The sequence below is a fragment of the Ahaetulla prasina genome, chromosome 3 (assembly GCF_028640845.1).
Source record: "Ahaetulla prasina isolate Xishuangbanna chromosome 3, ASM2864084v1, whole genome shotgun sequence".
Taxonomy (NCBI): Eukaryota; Metazoa; Chordata; class Lepidosauria; order Squamata; family Colubridae; genus Ahaetulla; species Ahaetulla prasina.
Genome location: NC_080541.1, coordinates 102,535,465 through 102,554,555, shown reverse-complemented (window position 1 = coordinate 102,554,555; position 19,091 = coordinate 102,535,465). Strand labels below are relative to the sequence as shown.

The 19,091-nt window shown below is 40.1% G+C and overlaps 1 protein-coding gene across 1 annotated transcript in view; it reads left to right on the top strand.

Moving 5' to 3' along the window:
* Positions 1 to 8,862, top strand: part of IRX2 (iroquois homeobox 2) — a 70,021-nt gene extending 61,159 nt beyond the window's left edge. The window contains exon 5 of the mRNA XM_058175467.1: positions 8,602 to 8,862. The gene's annotated coding sequence lies outside the window, so the exon portion shown is untranslated. The remainder of the gene's footprint in view (positions 1 to 8,601) is intronic.
* Positions 8,863 to 19,091: the final 10,229 nt, after the last annotated feature.

Sequence of the window (19,091 nt, the reverse complement as noted above, 5' to 3'; positions counted from 1 at the left end):
GGTACTGGGGAAGTTGCCATGCAACCACACTCTCTACAACCTTCGCCACAAAGCGAAGGTTGGAGACTGGACGATAATTTCCCAAAATGGGTCCAGGGAAGGCTTCTTGAGGAGGGGTCTCACCACCGCCTCTTTCAAGGCAGTGGGGAAAACCCCTTCCAACAATGAAGCATTTATAATTTCCCGGAGCCAGCCTCGTGTCACTTCCTGAGTAGCCAGCACCAACCAGGAAGGACACGGGTCCAGTAAACATGTGATCGCATGTAGCCTCCCCAGTAACCTGTCCACGTCCTCGAGAGTCACAGTCTCAAACTCATCCCAAACAACCTCAACAAGATGTGCCTCTGCCATCCCACTTGGATCATCGCAATTTTGGTCTAAACTATCCCGAAGCTGAACAATTTTATCGTATAGATAACCGTTAAACTCCTCAGCACATCCCTGTAGGGGGTCATCCCGCCCCGCCTGATGAAGGAGGGAGCGAGTCACCCAGAACAGGGCGGCCGGGCGGTTATCTGCCGATCCAATGAGGGTGGAAATGTAAAAACATTTCGCCTCCCTCATTGCCACTAGGTAGGTCTTAGTAAAAGATCTCACTAGTGTCCGATCAGCCTCGGAACGGCTAGACCTCCAGGTACTCTCTAGGCATCTTCTCCGGCGTTTCATCTCCCTCAGCTCTTCAGAGAACCAAGGAGCCAATTGAGATCTACACCGGGTCAGAGGCCGCAAAGGCACGACACGGTCCAAAGCCCCAGCCGCGGCCCGCTCCCAGGCCGCAACTAGTTCTTCAGTCGTGCCGTGGGCAAGATCCTCAGGGAACGGCCCAAGCTCCATCCGGAACCTCTCAGGGTCCATCAGGCGCCTGGGACAGAACCAACGCATTGGCTCCGTCTCCCTGCGGTGGTGAGCGGTGGTCCGAAAGTCCAGGCGAAGGAGGAAATGATCTGACCATGACACCGGTTCCGTCAATAAATCTCCTAATTCCAGATCATTAATCCACTGTCCAGAGATAAAAATCAGATCTAGTGTGCCTCCCCCCGTGTGTGTAGGGCCATCAGTTACTTGAATCAGGTCCATGGCCGTCATGGAAGCCTGGAACTCCTGAGCCACTGTCGATGACAAGCCGGCCGATGGCAAGTTGAAATCCCCCATGACCAAAAGTCTGGGAATCTCAACTGCCACCCCGGCAAGCACCTCCAGCAGCTCAGGTAGGGCTGTAGTCACGCAGCAAGGAGCCAGGTACGCGATCAACAGACCCATCTGATTCCTATGGCCCCACTTCACAAGGAGGGATTCACAACCAGCTATCTGAGGCACAGTGGACTCCCTCGGCTCTAGGCTTTCTTTAATCACAACCGCCACCCCCCCACCCCTACCTTGAGCCCTCAGCCGATGAAATGCACGGAAAACCGGCGGTCACAGTTCAACCAGGGGAACACCCCCCTCTGTGCCCAACCAGGTCTCCGTAATGCCTGTAAAGTCCGCAGACTCCCTCTGGATAAGGTCACAAATCAAGGGAGCCTTATTAACCACGGAACGGGCATTGCATAGCATCAGCCGAAGACCCAAGCTCTGAGGATCCTGACCATCCGGGGAATGAGTAAGGACTGAGGGGCCGGAGCATGTGATCACTTTAAGACATCGAGCACGTGCTCCCAGAGAACGATACGACCCCTTGCCTCCGCCATATTTGCCTCTCCCACTTACCGTACAGATGGAATAACGCACTACGCTCTGAAAATCCCCCTCCCCCCTGTCTTTGGAACCGATGAAATCGTGCCGTGAGCATGCACTGGGACTGGACATACCTTCCCTGATGGGCTTCCTCCCCTACCCGTCAATCCCCTCCCCCCCTTTAAAAAAAACCCCGACGGGTTACCCCCATTACCTGACCTTACCCTCCCACCCCTTAAAAATTCCCTATTTAAAAAACCCCACAGGTTCTTTTTTTTCACATGCCACCTCTGTGGGTCCCAAAACCCGTCATAGAGGCCGGCCCTCGCTAGTGTGGAGGGCCATTCCTGCGAGGCGGGGGCACCTCGCAGTTGCAAGAGTTCATAAGAGGAGTAGCGCATAGCAGTAGAAGTTAAGATCGGCGAAAAGGGGGTCCGTCTCCGAGTGGCAAAAATGATGACAATTAATGATAGTTCCAAAATGCAATATATTGTTTAGTATGTTTTTGACAAATTAAATAAATAAATAAAAATGTGTTCTTCTGGCTCTTTTGGTCTCAATTGTCTCTTCAGCTGAGGCACCGAGTCCTTTGCCCACTAATCCACTGTCCTTGAATTCCATCTATAGGCAGATACACCAGCAAGGCATATGCAGAGCAAAACCCCTTGAGCATTTTATCTTACTTCTTACTCACAAGTATTTTTGTCACTTATTTTCTATCTTACATCCCTGTTGTCTTATCTCTGACTTATGAGTAAACTTATCTCAGTTTAAAGCTTTATCTCTCCTATCTCCCTTAGCTCTCAATTTTTTTCTCACTCTCTTAAATCTCTGCCACTGCAAAGAGGGTGGCCTGAATGCCACTGATTGCCCATTGTCCCTGATTAAATGATTGCTTCTTGCTAAATAAGCAGAAGCTGCTAAAAAAATTGTGTGAGGAGAAAGAGAACCAAAAGAGATGCTATCTAATAAAGAAGACTTAGCATAAGAAGTGAAAGAATAGGAATATCAATACTGCTTCACAGCCCTCTCTAAGCATTTTAATGAGTCAACATATTGCTCCCAACAATCTGGGTCCTCATTTTCCCAACTATGGAAGGATAGAAAGCTAAGTCAACTTTGAGCCTGGTGAGATTCGATCTGCCAAACTGCTGGCTGCCAGTGATTAGCAGAAGTAGCCTGCAGTATTGCACTCTAACCACTGTGCCACTGCAGCTCTTAAGAAGCAGGAACACTAGTCTTTTATAATTAATAGATGACAATTTTGTCAATGTGCAGATTTTCTAAAGACTGTCCAAGGTTTTCTGGTATAGCATCCAGTCTGCCAATAAACTACAGCGACCACCACTGGTGGTTTATGGCATAATCTTCATCTTTGATTTTTAGATCTTGATACTTTATTATCTTATTCTTTATCTTCAATTCTACTATTCCCTGATATTACCACATCAATTATCCACAATTTCTTCTTTTCAACTATAGTGATATCCGGTGTCTTATGAGCCAAGATTTTATCAGTCCGTACTTGGAAATCTCACAATAATTTAATATGCTCATTTTTAACTACTTTTCAACTATATGTTCCCACCAATTTTTTATTATTGGCACATGATATTTATTATTTGACCAAAGACAAATTCCTTGTGTGTCCAATCACACTTGGCCAATAAAGAATTCTATTCTATTCTCATTGGTTCTGTTCTGTTGTAATTTTCCTAGATGTTCCAATGAATCATTTTGGAGGCTGTATTATGTTGTTTATAATCACTCTGTGCAATTTTCTTGCATGAGCTGGTAATAGTATCTACTATTTCTTCTGCTTCTTTGCACATTCTGCACTTTAAATCATTTGATGATTTTTTTTCAGTTCTGGCCTTAATTGCATCGGTTTAAGTAGCCTGCTTTTGAGCAGCCAAAATTACTTTCCCCTTGATCTTTTGTAGAAATTGACAGTATAATGTTCTTCCCACTAGCATTCTGTTCATGTTTTATTACATTATTTCAATATTCATGCTTTATTTCCTATATATTCAGCAAGTTCCATTTTTCCCTATTTTTATTAGTTTATCAAAATATAAAATACAAAGAAAAATGAAAATAGTGGAAAAATAGAGGAGGAAAAAAGGAAGAAAGTATAGGGGGAAAGGGGGAAAAAGAAAGAAAAGCGTTGATTTCCAATTCTTTTTAGCACAGTAGAATAAGATAATAATATACAGCCTCAACTTTTTATTTTTACATAAAAGGCAAATCCAAATTTAGGTTGCATTAACAGAGTAGTTTCTAAATTCTGAATAACAATTGTTTCACCATATTCTGTATTAATTAAATCTAATATCAAACACTGGTTCTAGTTTTCAGCAGAAAATGTTAAAATGTTTCAAACAAACTGGGATAAGTTTAGGGAAGGGCAATAAACTACCAAAGGTACTTCAAGGTACTAGAAGTTAAATTAAGGTATTAAAAGTACTTCAAGATACTAAATCCAATGAAGAGAAAGAGAAGTGGAAATGGTGATTTTTAACAATGAGTAAAGAAGGGCTTTGTATATTACAGCATTCTTGAAACACTGAAACTATCTGTCACTTCAAAGTACAAGACCACAGAATAATTGGTTAAAATTATAAGAAGGCTTTAAAAAAAGCTTTCTAACATTCAATAAGTTACACAGAGCATGTCATGAGGTCCTCTTCCCTGGATGCATTTAAATGCATGATAGACAGCTATTTGTTAACAATATTTTAATTTGGATTTCTGTACTGAAAAAGTTTAATGACTTAAATAACCCCTTTTAGTTATGTGATTTTTTTTCCATTAAGCTCTAATGAAGGCCTTGTTTGCACTTGTAGTTTTAACAGTATACAACCATGTTTTGATAAGAACAATATACCCCCTTGGCCTCATAATGTTGTATATTAATTATATGTAGCTGGATTTTCCTCAGGTGTGAGTCACTTTGGAATCACTTGGGATCACAATAAGCACCTATTAAAGCCAGGGTTAAACCCCAAAGCTTAAATTTGGCTTCCAAACTTTTGTTATTGTTACTAGGAAAAGTCTTGCTCAAATCATTTGGCCATGCACGCAATCTATTTAGGTTGCTTTCTGGAATAATATAAATCCTTCTTGGATATCCAAAATTACCTTCATTATCCATATCATGGTATCAGCAAGTTTTCATCTGGATGATGGAATCATTGATAGGATGACTAAATCAAGTCCCAACAATTCATTTGCCATGGGAACTCAAAGATAGCATGAACTTAGATTTATTACTAATAATTAAAACCTGGCCATTGCTCAAATGATTTGTAGTCATTAAGGAGCATGCTTAACAGTTAAAAGCAGATTAATTTATTTTCTCTTGATAAGCTAGTGCTATAAGAAGCACTGTATGAAGTCAAATGACTGTGTGGGAGACTATGTGGAAAGACTTGAATCAACCTGTAGAGATCAGATAGATGATTTCCATTGAAGTTCTTATCTGTGGAACAATCATACTTTGAAAGGGTGTTGGTTTCTGAATTCACCATTCCAAGCTTCAGTTTCTGTGTGGTCTCTAAACATATTGCTGTCAAGAAATGGAGAGTCTTGAAAATAATTAAGGTATAAACATCAACAATGAATTGTGATTAGAGGTGCAGAGTGTGCAGCAATTCTGTATCGTTGATCTATACAGGTTAAACAGGCACAAGATTTTGAATGAACTGAATGTCAGAATTCAAAATTCACGTTTTAACGTCGACATCTGATTTTTCACATCAGTGTTAGAATTTTAAAACTAGATACATATGCATACAGAAACCTTTACATTGCTCCCTTTTAGAAATTCATTAAATTATGTTTGAGAGCATATGAGGTCATTGCAGACATGCCAGGAGTTGCTTTGCAGAGTAAGATCAACAGCATATAAATTGAATGAGTGAATGCAAGAGTGAATGCATGAGCAAATAAATAAATAAATAAAGCGAATTATTTATTTATTTATTTATCAAACTTATATACCGCACCATCTCCCGTAGGACTCAGGGCGGTTCACAGGCATATTAAAAACAATATAATAAATAAACAGTAAAACCCAGTTAAAACTAAATATTATCATGGCCTGATCACTAAAACAGTAAAAACCGGTAAAACCCCCATTAAAATTTAGCTAAAACATTTTATTCTTAGGCTAGTCCCGCACGCTGAAATAATAGAGTCTTCAGTTCACGTCTGAAGGTCCGGAGGTCGGGGAGTTGTCGTAATCCCGGAGGAAGCTCGTTCCACAGGGCTGGTGCCGCCACAGAGAAGGTCCTCCCCCTGGGGGTCGCCAACCTACATTGTTTGGTCGACGGCACCCTGAGGAGGCCCGCTGTGGGAGCGCACAGGTCGTTGGGAGGCAATCGGCGGCAGAAGGCGGTCTCAAAGGTATCCCGGTCCTAAGCCATGGAGCGCTTTAAAGGTGGTAACCAAAACCTTGAATTGCACCCGGAAGACTATCGGTAGCCAGTGTAGGCCACGCAGGATAAGTGTTATATGGGAGCAGCGCGGTGCTCCCTCTATCACCCACGCGGCCGCGTTCTGGACTAACTGGAGCCTCCGGGTGCTCTTCAAGGGGAGCCCTATGTAGAGAGCATTGCAATAGTCCAGGCGGGAAGTGACAAGGGCGTGAGTGACCGTGCGTAAGGCGTCCCGGTCAAGGAAGGGGCGCAACTGGCGGATCAGGTGGACCTGATAAAAAGCTCCCCTGGTGACGGCTGTCAAATGATCCTCTAAGGACAGCCGATCGTCCAGGAGAACGCCTAAGTTGCGCACTCCCTCCTTGGGGGTCAGTACTTCCTCCCCCACAGTCAGCGATGGTGTAAGCTGACTGTACCGGGATGCCGGCACCCACAGCCACTCTGTCTTGGAAGGGTTGAGTCGGAGCCTGTTCCTCCCCATCCAGACCCGCACGGCCTCCAGACACCGGCCCATCACCTCAACGGTTTCATTGGGGTGGTTTGGGGTGGAAATGTACAGCTGAGTATCATCAGCGTACAGATGATAATCCACCCCGAAACCACGGATAACCTCACCCAGCGGCTTCATATAGATGTTGAACAGGAGAGGCGAGAGAACAGACCCCTGAGGCACCCCACAAGTGAGGCGCCTTGGGGCCGACCTCTGCCCCCCTGCCAACATCGTCTGCGAACGGTCAGAGAGATAGGAGGAGAACCACTGATAAACGGTGCCTCCCACTCCCAATCCGCCCAACCGTCACAGCAGGATACCATGGTCGATGGTATCGAAAGCCGCCGAGAGATCTAATAAAACCAGGACAGAGGAACAACCCCTGTCCCGGGCTCTCCAGAGGTCATCCACCAACGCGACCAAAGCCGTCTCGGTGCTGTAACCAGGTCTGAAACCGGACTGGAATGGGTCCAGATAGACAGTTTCCTCCAGGTGTTGAGGAAGCTGATTTGTCACCACACTCTCAACAACCTTCGCTAAGAAGCGAAGGTTGGAGACTGGACGATAGTTCGCTAAAACAGCCGGGTCCAGGGAGGGCTTCTTGAGGAGGGGCCTCACCACCACCTCTTTCAAAGTGGCGGGGAAGACACCCTCCAACAAAGAAGCGTTGGTAACTTCCTGGAGCCAGCCTCGTGTAACCTCCCGAGTGGCCAGCACCATCCAGGAGGGACACGGGTCCAATAAACATGTGGTGGAGTTCAACCTACCCAACAACCTGTCCATTTCCTCAGGAGTCACAGGATCGAACTCAGCCCAGATAACATTCTCAAGACTTGTCTCCGCCATCCCACCTGAATCTATCCAATCAGTGTCCAAGCCGTCCCGAATCTGAGCGATTTTATCAGACAGATACTGAACAAAATCCTCAGCGCGTCCCTATAAGGGGTCTTCCCGAGCCTCCTGCGTGAGCAGGGAGTGGGTCACCCTAAACAGGGTGGCTGGGCGATTATCTGAATAAATAGTGGTCATTCTTTTCTCCTCCTTCTTTGATGGCAGTATTTTTTGGCATGGATATTTTCCATTTATTTATTTGGAACCCTTTATTATTTTTACAAACAGCTCAAGGCAGTGAACATATCCTTTCTCCTCCTACTTTCCTCACAACAACTCTCAGAGGTGAGTTATGTTCAGAAAGAGTGACTGGCCCCAAGTCACCCAGCCAGCTGTCATGGCTAGGAAGGGACTCAAATTCATGATCCCCTGCTTTCTAGCTTGGTGTCTTAACCACTAGAGCAGGGATCTCCAACCTTGATAACTTTAAGCCTGGCGGACTTCAACTCCCAAAGCTGGCTGGAGAATTCTGGGAGTTGAAGTCCGCCAGGCTTGCAGTTGCCAAGATTGGAGACCCCTGCACTAGAGCCAACTGGTTTTGCCATTAGAAGTGTATTGAAATCAAGAGCTGAGTGACTGGATCTCATTTATGATTACTGTGCAAATAGGAGATCATAACTAGTCCCAGTGCTTATTTAGTAAACTTTATGACTACATCAGAGAGATAATAATTGTTACTTTGCATTATATAGAAAGCTGCTCTTCAAAGAAAAACAGTGCTCTGACAAGGGGATCATGTACATAATTGCGGCAACAAAATTCTCTTTGTTCAACAGTAGTTTAAAAACAGGAAGACAATGGAAATAGATAGTTTGCGAGGGAAAAAAAGAGGATATTACGAGGAAGGAAAAATAATCATATTCCATCAATTATGCATTAGCCCATTGAGTTCATCTGTCTTTCTATATCTGAACAAAGTTTTTAGAGTGCTACCAGAAGCCCCATCTGAGGACTACTTAGAAAAGTGGGTGGCCCATGTTAATTCATATGCACCATTCACATTGTTAAACAAGCTGTTCCCTGTGATGACATTTAATGTAAGACTACTTTAATAAAAAACATTTATGTTTCATTGATTTTTTGCTGTTTCTTTTATATATGTAACAGTAGACAAAGACCAGAAGACAGCCATAGTAATAGATGTGTGGGTCCCAAGTGACAGTAACATCAGGAAAAAGGAGTACAAGAAATTGGAGAAGTATCATGGAGAAGAAGCAAAGCTGGCTGAGGAACTCTGGGAGTTGAAATCCACAAGTCTTAAAGTTGCCAAGGTTGGAGACCTCTGCAGAAGAGGACCCAAGATTGAGGAAGACCAGCCATAAGCTTGAAGACCAACCATAAAGTTGAGAAGGGAATGTTTTTATATATGTTGTTGTTATGGCCATTGTAAATGTCAATGGGGGAAAATAAATGTGCCAGTTTTAATGCCCATCACCATGTTTCTTAACTGTCCTCTTTGTTTGCTGAACCTTCCTTATGGGTTACTTGGGGGGAGGGTTTCTTTGAATGAGCTGAGGGATCCCTTTTTTTGGGGATTTGTTAACAAAGCAAAGCAGAAGTTTCTTCACAATCTTGATTTCCAGACAGAATATAGCATTTCAGATAAAAAAAAGTATAATTTGCTATTCATATCTGAATTTTTAACTAGAAAAAAAATACCCATGTTCATATTCATGGCCAATTGTGAATAGATTGAGAGTGAACTGGAACTGGAAAATAAAAATAAAACATGATCAGATGATTTGTTTGAATGAAGCAAGAATCAAGGTAATAAAAATTTCTAATTTTTATCTGGAAAATATTCCTGCTTACCTCACACTATGTATACAAACAGACCAGTTCCCATAAACACTTAACAATGGCCACACTAAATAAAGTTGATGGGAACTAGACTTCAATAATATCTTGAAGTACACATTTGCCATTTCTATCATTAAGGAAGAACATGGCTAGACCAATCAGCAGATTGACTTGGTATTGGGCAGTGGTGAAATCCAATTTTTTTTACTACTGGTTCTGTGGGCGTGGCTTGGTGGGCATGGCAGGGGAAGGATACTGCAAAATCTCCATTCCCACCTAACTCTGGGGCCAGCCAGAGGTGGTATTTGCCGGTTCTTCAAACTACTCATAATTTCCACTACCGGTTCTCTGAACTGCTCAAAATTTCCGCTACCGGTTCTCCAGAACCTGTCAGTACCTGCTGGATTTCACCCATGCTATTGGGCAACTTCTTACCTGAAAAAGGAAATTTTATAGATACTGTACCTATAGGTAGTTCCAATTGAGAACTATCTATATCTGGACGAGGCAATGAATTTTCAAACATATCCCTCTGGACCTTTAATTTTAGAAAGGTGACTTATTTTCTGCAATATTATTTAAATATTAGAGTACAAATTTTTCATGGTATAAAAGCAGAATGGCTGAAGGTTGAGGTTCTCAAGATGAATATTGCAACCTAGTTAACATTTTATGGCTTTGAGCATTCCTGCAGAAATACATGTGGCTCTTAGTGTTCTACAATTGAAGGGCATCTAAATGTTTGTGGATGTATTCACACCTCTTTTAACACCAAATTCCATTTCGCTCTCTCTTTGCAGTGATTGAAGGTTAACCCTGATCTCCTTGTACATGTTTGTGATCACATCTTTAACTTTCTGAAATACATTGTCCCCACCCTACCTCAGTCATTTATTCAAAACCAAGCTGTTTACATCTTCCAATTTCTTCACTCTGGAGGAAGATCTCTACTGCCTATTTTCAATTTGTAGCTGTATAGCTTAAGTAGTTTTGTCCACAATGAAAACATGCATCCGTAGGTCTTTGGAAAGTTACTTTGAATAGTATACTTTTTAAAGAAACCTAAAAATGTGTGCGAGCTGAATGGCTCTATATAAATAACTAAGTGGATCAGTTTCCATAGTCATAAAAAAGCGGATGAGGAGACATAAATTATATATATTAAAATTTGCTAATGATGGTGTGTTAAATGGCATTGGCAGAAGGAAAAACAATGAAACTATTCAGAAATAAATGTAGGCAAGGTAATTAGACCTTAATTTTTAGGCCCTACAGTTGCATAGGACCTAACTGTATTTCATAATGCATATATTAATATTTATATCATTACAATACCATATATAAATTAAACACAACATCCTGTTTTGAATTCTCACTTTTTTTCTTATTAAATAAACTGTAGGTAATCCTCAATTTATAACAGTTCATTTAGTGACCGTTCGAAGTTACAATAGCACTGAAAAAAGCTACTGTTTTTCACACTTACCACCGTTGCTGCATCCCCACAGTCCCATGATCAAAATTCAGAGACTTAGCAACTGGCTCATATTTATGATGGTTGCAGTGTCCCGGGGTCATGTGATCTCCTTTTGACAAGCAAAGGCAATGAAGAAGCCTAGTTCACTTAACAACCATGTTACTAACTTAACAAGTGCTATGATTTACTTAACAACTATGGCAAGAAAGTCGTAAAATAGGGCAAAATTCACTTAACAAATGTCTTGCTTAGCAATAGAAAGTTTTGGTTCAATTTTGGTCAGAAGTTGAGGACTACCTGAATTAGAAATGAAGTTATTTGAGAGGTAGTGGTATTTTTTCTTATCACAGATTTGTGATCCTTCATTTCTCAGAAATGTATTGTTTGGCTATGGCTTTTAAATTGTTCTACTGAACCAACATGGCTAAGTGCACCTTGCAGGATCATCTAAGTCATATTTCCTTTTCCCTTTCATCTCTTAAATTCTGCCAGAAGAATAAGCTGACAAATACAACAAAATGAGATTACAGGTACAAGAAGCAGTCTTTCTGAATGCTTTCACATATTAAACAACAAAATAAAGACTCCTTTTGCATAAATGTGGCCCAGCAGGCAGTCTGGCATTGTCTGAGCTTTCTTAGCTGTCTACATCCAGGGAGTATTAGTTTATTTGGAGGCCATGAAATTCTGAAGTTGTACAAGTTGAGCAACAAAGATGATTAGGGGACTGGAGGATAAAACATATGAAGAACGGTTGCAGGAACTGGGTATGTCTAGTTTAACAAAAAGAAGGACTAGGGGAGACATGATAGCAGTGTTCCAATATCTCAGGGGCTGCCACAGAGAAGTGGGAGTTGGGCTGTTCTCCAGAGCACCTGAGGGTAGAACAAGAAGCAATGGGTGGAAACTGATCAAGGAAAGAAGCAACTTAGAACTAAGGAGAAATTTCCTGACAGTTAGAACAATTAATAAGTGGAACGACTTGCCTTCAGAAGTTGTGAATGCTCCAACACTGGAAATTTTTAAGAAAATGTTGGATAACCATCTGACTGAGATGGTGTAGGGTTTCCTGCCTGGGCAGGGGGTTGGACTAGAAGGCCTCCAAGGTCCCTTCCAACTCTGATGTTATATATATTATATATTATATAATCTGCCTCATTTTATGGAAAGTGAAAACCCAGCCTCATTTTTTTCCCCTCTGAATTTATCTTCTTCTGGTGAAGAAGGATTTGGAATTAGGGTACAATCAACATGAAGAGAAATACGTATGGTTTGGGGTTATGTGGACACCGACTACAAAATCAGACAGGCTTTTGTGATGATAATTGGCTGGAAACATATATGTTACATTCAGGCAACTTTTTTTTTTGTGAGACAGTGCTGAAACATGATGAATCTCTGCTTTGTTTAACTATTTTGGACTGTGTTAATATTTTAACAAAAGCAAGAGTATTTGTTTATTTATGTTCGCAAATCTGATTATTATTTCAAAAGGACCTTCTAGAGAAACAATCACATTATCTTGCATTTGTAGTTCATTTATACTCTCTGTGAATATATTTGTGTCTCACTTTAGAGTACACAATTACCTAGTGGAGAGTTAGTTGTGCTGAGAACTCACTGTGAAATTATTCACTGTGTAGGATTATCAGTATTTAATGTTACTTACCAGGAGCTATTGCCCTCACGCTAACTAAAATATCTTTTTTATCTTTCATAACATTACAACATTGCTCAATTTGATGGCACAATATTGTGACACAAACTTTGAACAGACATTCTAAAGATGCGTGTGAGGGTGTTTTATTCATTTTATTTATTCTCTAGGGCACCCCTAGCCTTCTACATTTGATGATATATTGTTGTTAAATGAGAAGGAGTGACCATTTTTTGACCATTTTATGTTATGTTATTGGAATATCTGCAGTGATCAGGTATCTCTGCATGTTCATCTAAACACTTTGCATGTTCTAAACATGTGAAGTTGGAATGATGCTGACAGGAACTGAGATACTGGAGTCAGGCTCATAGTTTTCACTCTGCAGCTTCTCCACATTTATTCCTACCATATGTTCGAATAGGACACTAATTATATCCAATATGTAATACTGATTGTCTGGGATGATCAGGAAAAAGGATTGAAATAGTTAGAAAAGGACACTTACACAACGTGACTATATTATTACCAAACCTAATCTTTTGATTTCAAGCTTTTACATATTGCTCAGGGAATCCATGTTCTTAGTCAGAACATGGAATATAATATAATAAATAAATGTGATGCGATGACAGTGTCTACTCTTCTAAATAGGTTTTCAAAAGACTTGGCTGAAGGTTACCATACCATCCCTATCAGCTAGAACTGTCATGAACATCTTACTTAATTTTGTTGCACGTCACTTTAAGATTTTAGTGGGATGGGATGGGATGTATAAATGCCTTTAAATAAATAAACAAGGAAGGGAAAACCTAATGTTGGACAAGAGTATCTTGCATGTGAAATATTTCCCATGATTTTACTTGTATATCTGTTTTCTGCAATATTTAATTTAAAGCACAGCTGTTTATCGTATAAGTGAATAAATCATTTAAATTGTATTTCAAATGCACCTGTCTGGACATCAGTGGAAGTCTCCACATATTGCTCCTAGAAAAGCAAAAGCGAAACACCCCCCAATAGGATACTCCAAATTCTTTCCGTAGATATATTGGCATTATTTTTAAGATATAAATGTTACATTACATGGATAATATGTGACTGTCAAAGGAAGGTTAAAAACCTTTATATAATTATTTTTTTGATGTATTGAAAATTGGGTAAAGGAAGTTAATAATTCCATAGCAAATTCAATTTTATCCTCCGCTGTTGAACACTAAAATCCAACACTTCCTTGTGATCATTCATAATATTCCCTTGCCTTCAAGTTACAATAGGTCACTTTATACTGTGACTGTCTTCCTCAGTTTTTAGAAGAGAACAATCTATTCATTGCAATTATTAACAAAAACAACTGCCTGATCCCTCATGGGGTATAAACTGAACTATTGTAATTCTAGGTCTACTGATGTCACACATATGACCTACTAATTACTAATTTCAGTGACAGCCAACTTAGTAATTTTCTACCATCCTTTTAGAAAATATTCAGGGGAACAATCCCTGAGTATGTGAATATGAATGTCTAAGCAAGGAAAGGGAACACTCTCCAAGCCAAATTTTGCAAAGAGGAGTCATTTAGAACATAGAAAATAGAATCATAAATCTGAAAGGGACCTTCTAGCCCAACTCCCAGCTCAGGGCAGGAGTCTAATACCATCCCAATCAAATAGTTTTTCAGTCTATTTTTGTTGGGACAACCACAATTCTAGAAGGCTCAAAGCTATACTTTATTAGAGATGTCATACTGGCACATCTAGGAAAACCCAAATCTGAGAGCTTCCAGGTTTTCCACACCCAAAAGAAAATTCAAGACCTTGCCCCTCATCCACATGTCCACCACACACCCAATCAGGTACCCTCTGGAACAGAAGATACCTCCTCATTCTTCTCAGCACAGTTGCAGGGCACAACGGCCTTGACTTTCTAGAAAGAATTTTATTTTGACTACAAATCCTCTTCACTCTATTCAATCCCCCATCCCATTTTCCCACAGTAGAATTTGTGGCAGGCCTGAAGCCTGAAGGCACAAAGGTAGAAAGATGGCTTCCAGGTCTGACAGGCCAGCTATTCCATTGACTAATTGTTCTCACTATCAGAAAATTTCTCCTTACTTCCAAGTTGGATCTCTCTTTAACAAGCTTTCACCCATTGCTTCTTGTCTTGCCCTCTGGTGCATTGAAGAATAAGTCAATCCCCTATTCTCTGTGACTGCCCTTAAGTACTGGAATATAGTTATGTTCCCCTCCCCCCCCCCAAATCCTTTTCTTTTATAGGCTAGACATATCTAGCTCCCTGTACTTATGCATACAGCTGTATGTGTGATGGCTACCATGCAATCTGGAGCTTAAATAAAGGGGGATTGTTTGGCTTTTACACCTAGCCATTGGCCTAATTGCAAAAGCACTTACAAGTGATCTGTTTAGCCCCTCTGGCAAGAATGCCCTTTGCCTTATAGGAGACAGAGGGCGGGAGAGGGAGGGAGGGAGGGAGGGAGGGAGAAATAACTGGTGGTTTCAACTTTGGGCTCTAGTTCAGGTATTTCTGCAGACAAAATAATCTAAGTAAATTCAGCTCTTGAGAGAAAAGAGGATCCTTCCTGATCTAGGAATAGAATGCACTTCCCTACAACTCCTTGGGGATATCTAGCAATTTCGTTTTAGCTATGGTAGAAGACACTGAATATTGTTCTTTATTCAGATACTGAATAAAATTGGTTGTGGGCAAAGGAAAAATGAGATCCTTGCAAAAAATCATGATGCAACTGCCTTATATAAATATGTTTCTTTAAAAAAAAATACTGTAAATTTGTGTATCTCCTGTTTCCAGATGGGCCAACTGATTTGTTCAATGAAAGTTCACCCAAATTTCTGCAGTTCAAACTGAATGCATTGTCTTTGGCATAACAATTCTCAATTTTTCCCCCTTAACAAATATTTTGAACAATCTTCTAGAAACACTATGTCATACAAGGCCTGATAAAACCATTTACTGCCTTCCTGACAAAATGAAGCATATTTCTAATTTGGGTAATTTACATGATCATTATCATTTATAATGATTACTCACTGCTGTAAATTAGTCAGGCACTTTGAAAATAACACCTGGGAGAGTGCCTCTCCATCAAACTAGTTTAACCTTTTATTTTATTTTTTTTAAAATGTCAGAGTGGAATTTATGATGTTGAAAGACTTGGAGCACCTGGTCTGAGATTTTATCAAATGCCTAAATGACAGCCTGGAGGCATTTGGTGTGGAGAACAGTTACAACAAGAAGTGTCATTCATTAAGAGAAGCAGCTTTTTTGTTGCTGTTGTCTCAGAAGAAAGCTTCACCTGAAAAGGTATCTCATCTTGAATGGCAAGTCATTCTTACAAAATCTGTAAAGTGTTAACCCTGTTGTTAAATGCTTATGATTTCTCTCCCCTAGTTTGTTGGCTTCTGTAGCATCTCAGTTGCCCCTCATTTTAGCAGTTGAAACCTATGGGATCAGTATAAGTCACTGCAGCAAAAGTTGCCATATGTGCTCTTGCAATTGCTATCAAATCTGACTCAAGATTTCTGAATTGCTAGGTAGCAAAACCCAAGAAGGGAGGCATCTAAATATCAATTGTTGGCTGTAACATCAACAGAGGTAACAGTAACAGAGTTGGAAGGGATCTTGGAGGTCATCATCACCCCCTGCTCACTCAGGAGACCTGTACTAGGGATTCAAACAACCAAAATGCTGACCTCTCTGATCGACAAGCTCAGTGACATATATATATATCTATATATCTATATCTATCTATCTATCTATCTATCTATCTATCTATCTATCTATCTATGTCTCCTAAACTCTCAACTAGAAGAAGTGCTATATGTCAGGGGTCTCCAACCTTGATCCCTTTAAGACTTGTGGACTTCAACTCCCAGAGTCCCTCAGCCAGCAAAGCTGGCTGAGGGACTCTGGGAGTTGAAGTCCACAAGTCTTAAAGGGACCAAGGTTGGAGACCCCTGCTATATGTCATTCTGCTTGCATATCCACCCTTAAGGTGCTCCTATCCTGTGCTAATGCCCAACTGCCCTTGAAACCAGTTTCAAAAATATTTGTGCAGATTGGGCCCCTTTGATAGCAAGTTGTTCAGTGTTCAGTCTGGACAGATGAACAATTACCCCTCGACTGTTGCTCATGTTGCAATTTTTCATGCCCTGAATTGCTTTTATTTGTGTGAGCAGGATTTTTTTGGACATACATATATTTGTGTCTATGAATTTAAATTTACATACGGACTGGAAAAGCATCAGCATGGATGTAGCAAGCACAGCAACCAGTTTTAAAATAAAAATTCTTAGCTTGAATTTTTTTCCCAGCTTTTCCTCAGTAAGGTTTGTTGCAGTTTGTTATACATCTTTTTCAGTATTATATAATATTTATCTGATATCCAGAACTTCACTAAGGTCAATTCTAGAAATAAAACTCATAGAAAAAAATGGAGTAGCTATTTTTTTCCCCTCATAGCATATTGTCGCCTGTGTAATGGGATACAATATTGTCAGCAACAGAATAACTCCCAAGAAGGAGTCAGGGATAAATTCATGATTATGCAGGCATATGTATCAATGTTGGATGCTAAATAAAAAGAGGTTAATGAATTCTACAAAAGATGAACATAAGTAATGGATCAAACACTAATAAAGGATGTTCTAATGATTATTGATGATTTAAATTCAAAGGCTGGACAAAAAACTGTAGGAAACTATAGACTAGGAAACTGCAATAATGTAGGACAATGGTTGATATGCAGAAAATGACCTGTTTGTTGCTAATATTTAATTTCAACATCCCAAACAACATCTCCAAATGGATAACACTGTTATCAAGTATTTAGCAACAGTTCAAAAAGTTTTTTGCGGACTAACACTACTACTCATCAGCTACTCATCACAGAAATATGCAACTGACTGACAAAGATTAAAAAGGACCAATCCCCATGAGACATATCCTTATACTCATTTCCAAATAATATATGATTGAGGTTAGAAAGGGATTCCAAGACCTGGATCTTGTGATAGAAAGCCTGGAAAACTGTGGGAGGAAATTAATAATTAATAATTGTAAAAGAGGAAGATGGAAAGTATATTACAAGAACTAGGAAAAAATGAAGGCAATGCTGGCTCTCAAACAAAGGTATAGACATTATTAAAGAAAGAAAAGTAGTGAAACCCAGATTTGATTTAAGAAAACTAGAGAACTTAATGTAGGCAATAAGAGATAACGACATATTTGAATTTGGAATGTTCAGGTAGAAGAACATAGCAAAACTGGAAGAACAAGGAATCTATTTAGAACATTAGAAAAAGTAGAGAAATCATGGAAACACTCCAAGCTCATGTCAATGTCATAAGGAACAATCAGGGAATGGATTTACTGACGGAACATAACGTTAAAAAAAGGTGGATGGAATACAAAGAAAGCCTATACAAGAAGACCGAGTCAGATAAGATCACATTTGAGAGAGAAGAATTTGATGATAAACCAACAGTGCTTGAAAAGGAAGTCAAATGGGTATAAATCAATTGTCAAATAAGAAAGCCCCGAGGTGGATGAAATCTCTACGCACCTCTAAAAGAAAGCTGGCATGGAAGATTATGACAGCTCTGTGCCAACAAATATGGAAAAAAGCAACATGGCCCAAAGACTGGAAAAGGACTATATCTGAATCCAAATTTCTAAAAAAGGGAGAGATAACAGAACATTTTAATTATAGGACAACGTCCTTAATGCATGTGCCAACAAGATATTATTGAAAATATTTTTTTTTAAAGATTTAAAAAGGAAGTATAGTCAAAAAGAAGACTTTAGGAGGAACTGGGGCGGGGGGAGAGATCATATAGCTAGTATTAAATAGCTGATGGAAACAACAGAAGAATACTAAAAAGAACTCTACTCCTGTTTATATTCTAAAGTTTTGATTGTGCCATTCATTAAATAATTTGGAAGACTCTCAAAGCAATGAGTGTACTTAAGCACTTGATTTTTCTGATAGGAAATCTTTACAATAATTAGGAAGCCACAACGTATAAGATAGGATGGTTTAGCACTGCAAAAATCAGGCCAGGTGGCACACTCAATCCATAGAGTGAATAAAGCATACATGTTACGTTCCTGGAAGAATTGAAGGCTGGAATCAGTTGAGGGAAGACCCACTGAAGGAATGTCAATGAACTGGGGTATGCAAATGATCCCACTTTGGTTGCAGAAACTGAAGAAGGCCTTAGAACAATCATTCTAACAGTAAAACAGGAGAAGAAAAAGGCTGAGTTTTCTTCAAACTTTAAGATAACAAATATATATGTACGATAGAAAACTAGAATAATTTAAGATAAACCACAAGAAAGTAGAAGTGATTGACAGGTGCTATTCTCCAGAACGAATAACAATAGTGGGTGTACAAAATAGACTCAAAATAGAATAATGATGAGCATAAAAGCACTGGAAACCCGACGTAAACCCACGAAGGATTATGACATTTCAATGAAAATTCAGGCTAGAATGACCCACTCAGTAGTCTTTCCTGTTTTCCACAGGGACTCTGTGGAAAAGTGAAAGTGGGTGATGGTACTGGAGGGGGCTGATTTGCATTCCTATTTATTTAATTTTCTTTTACGTATCAAATTTATA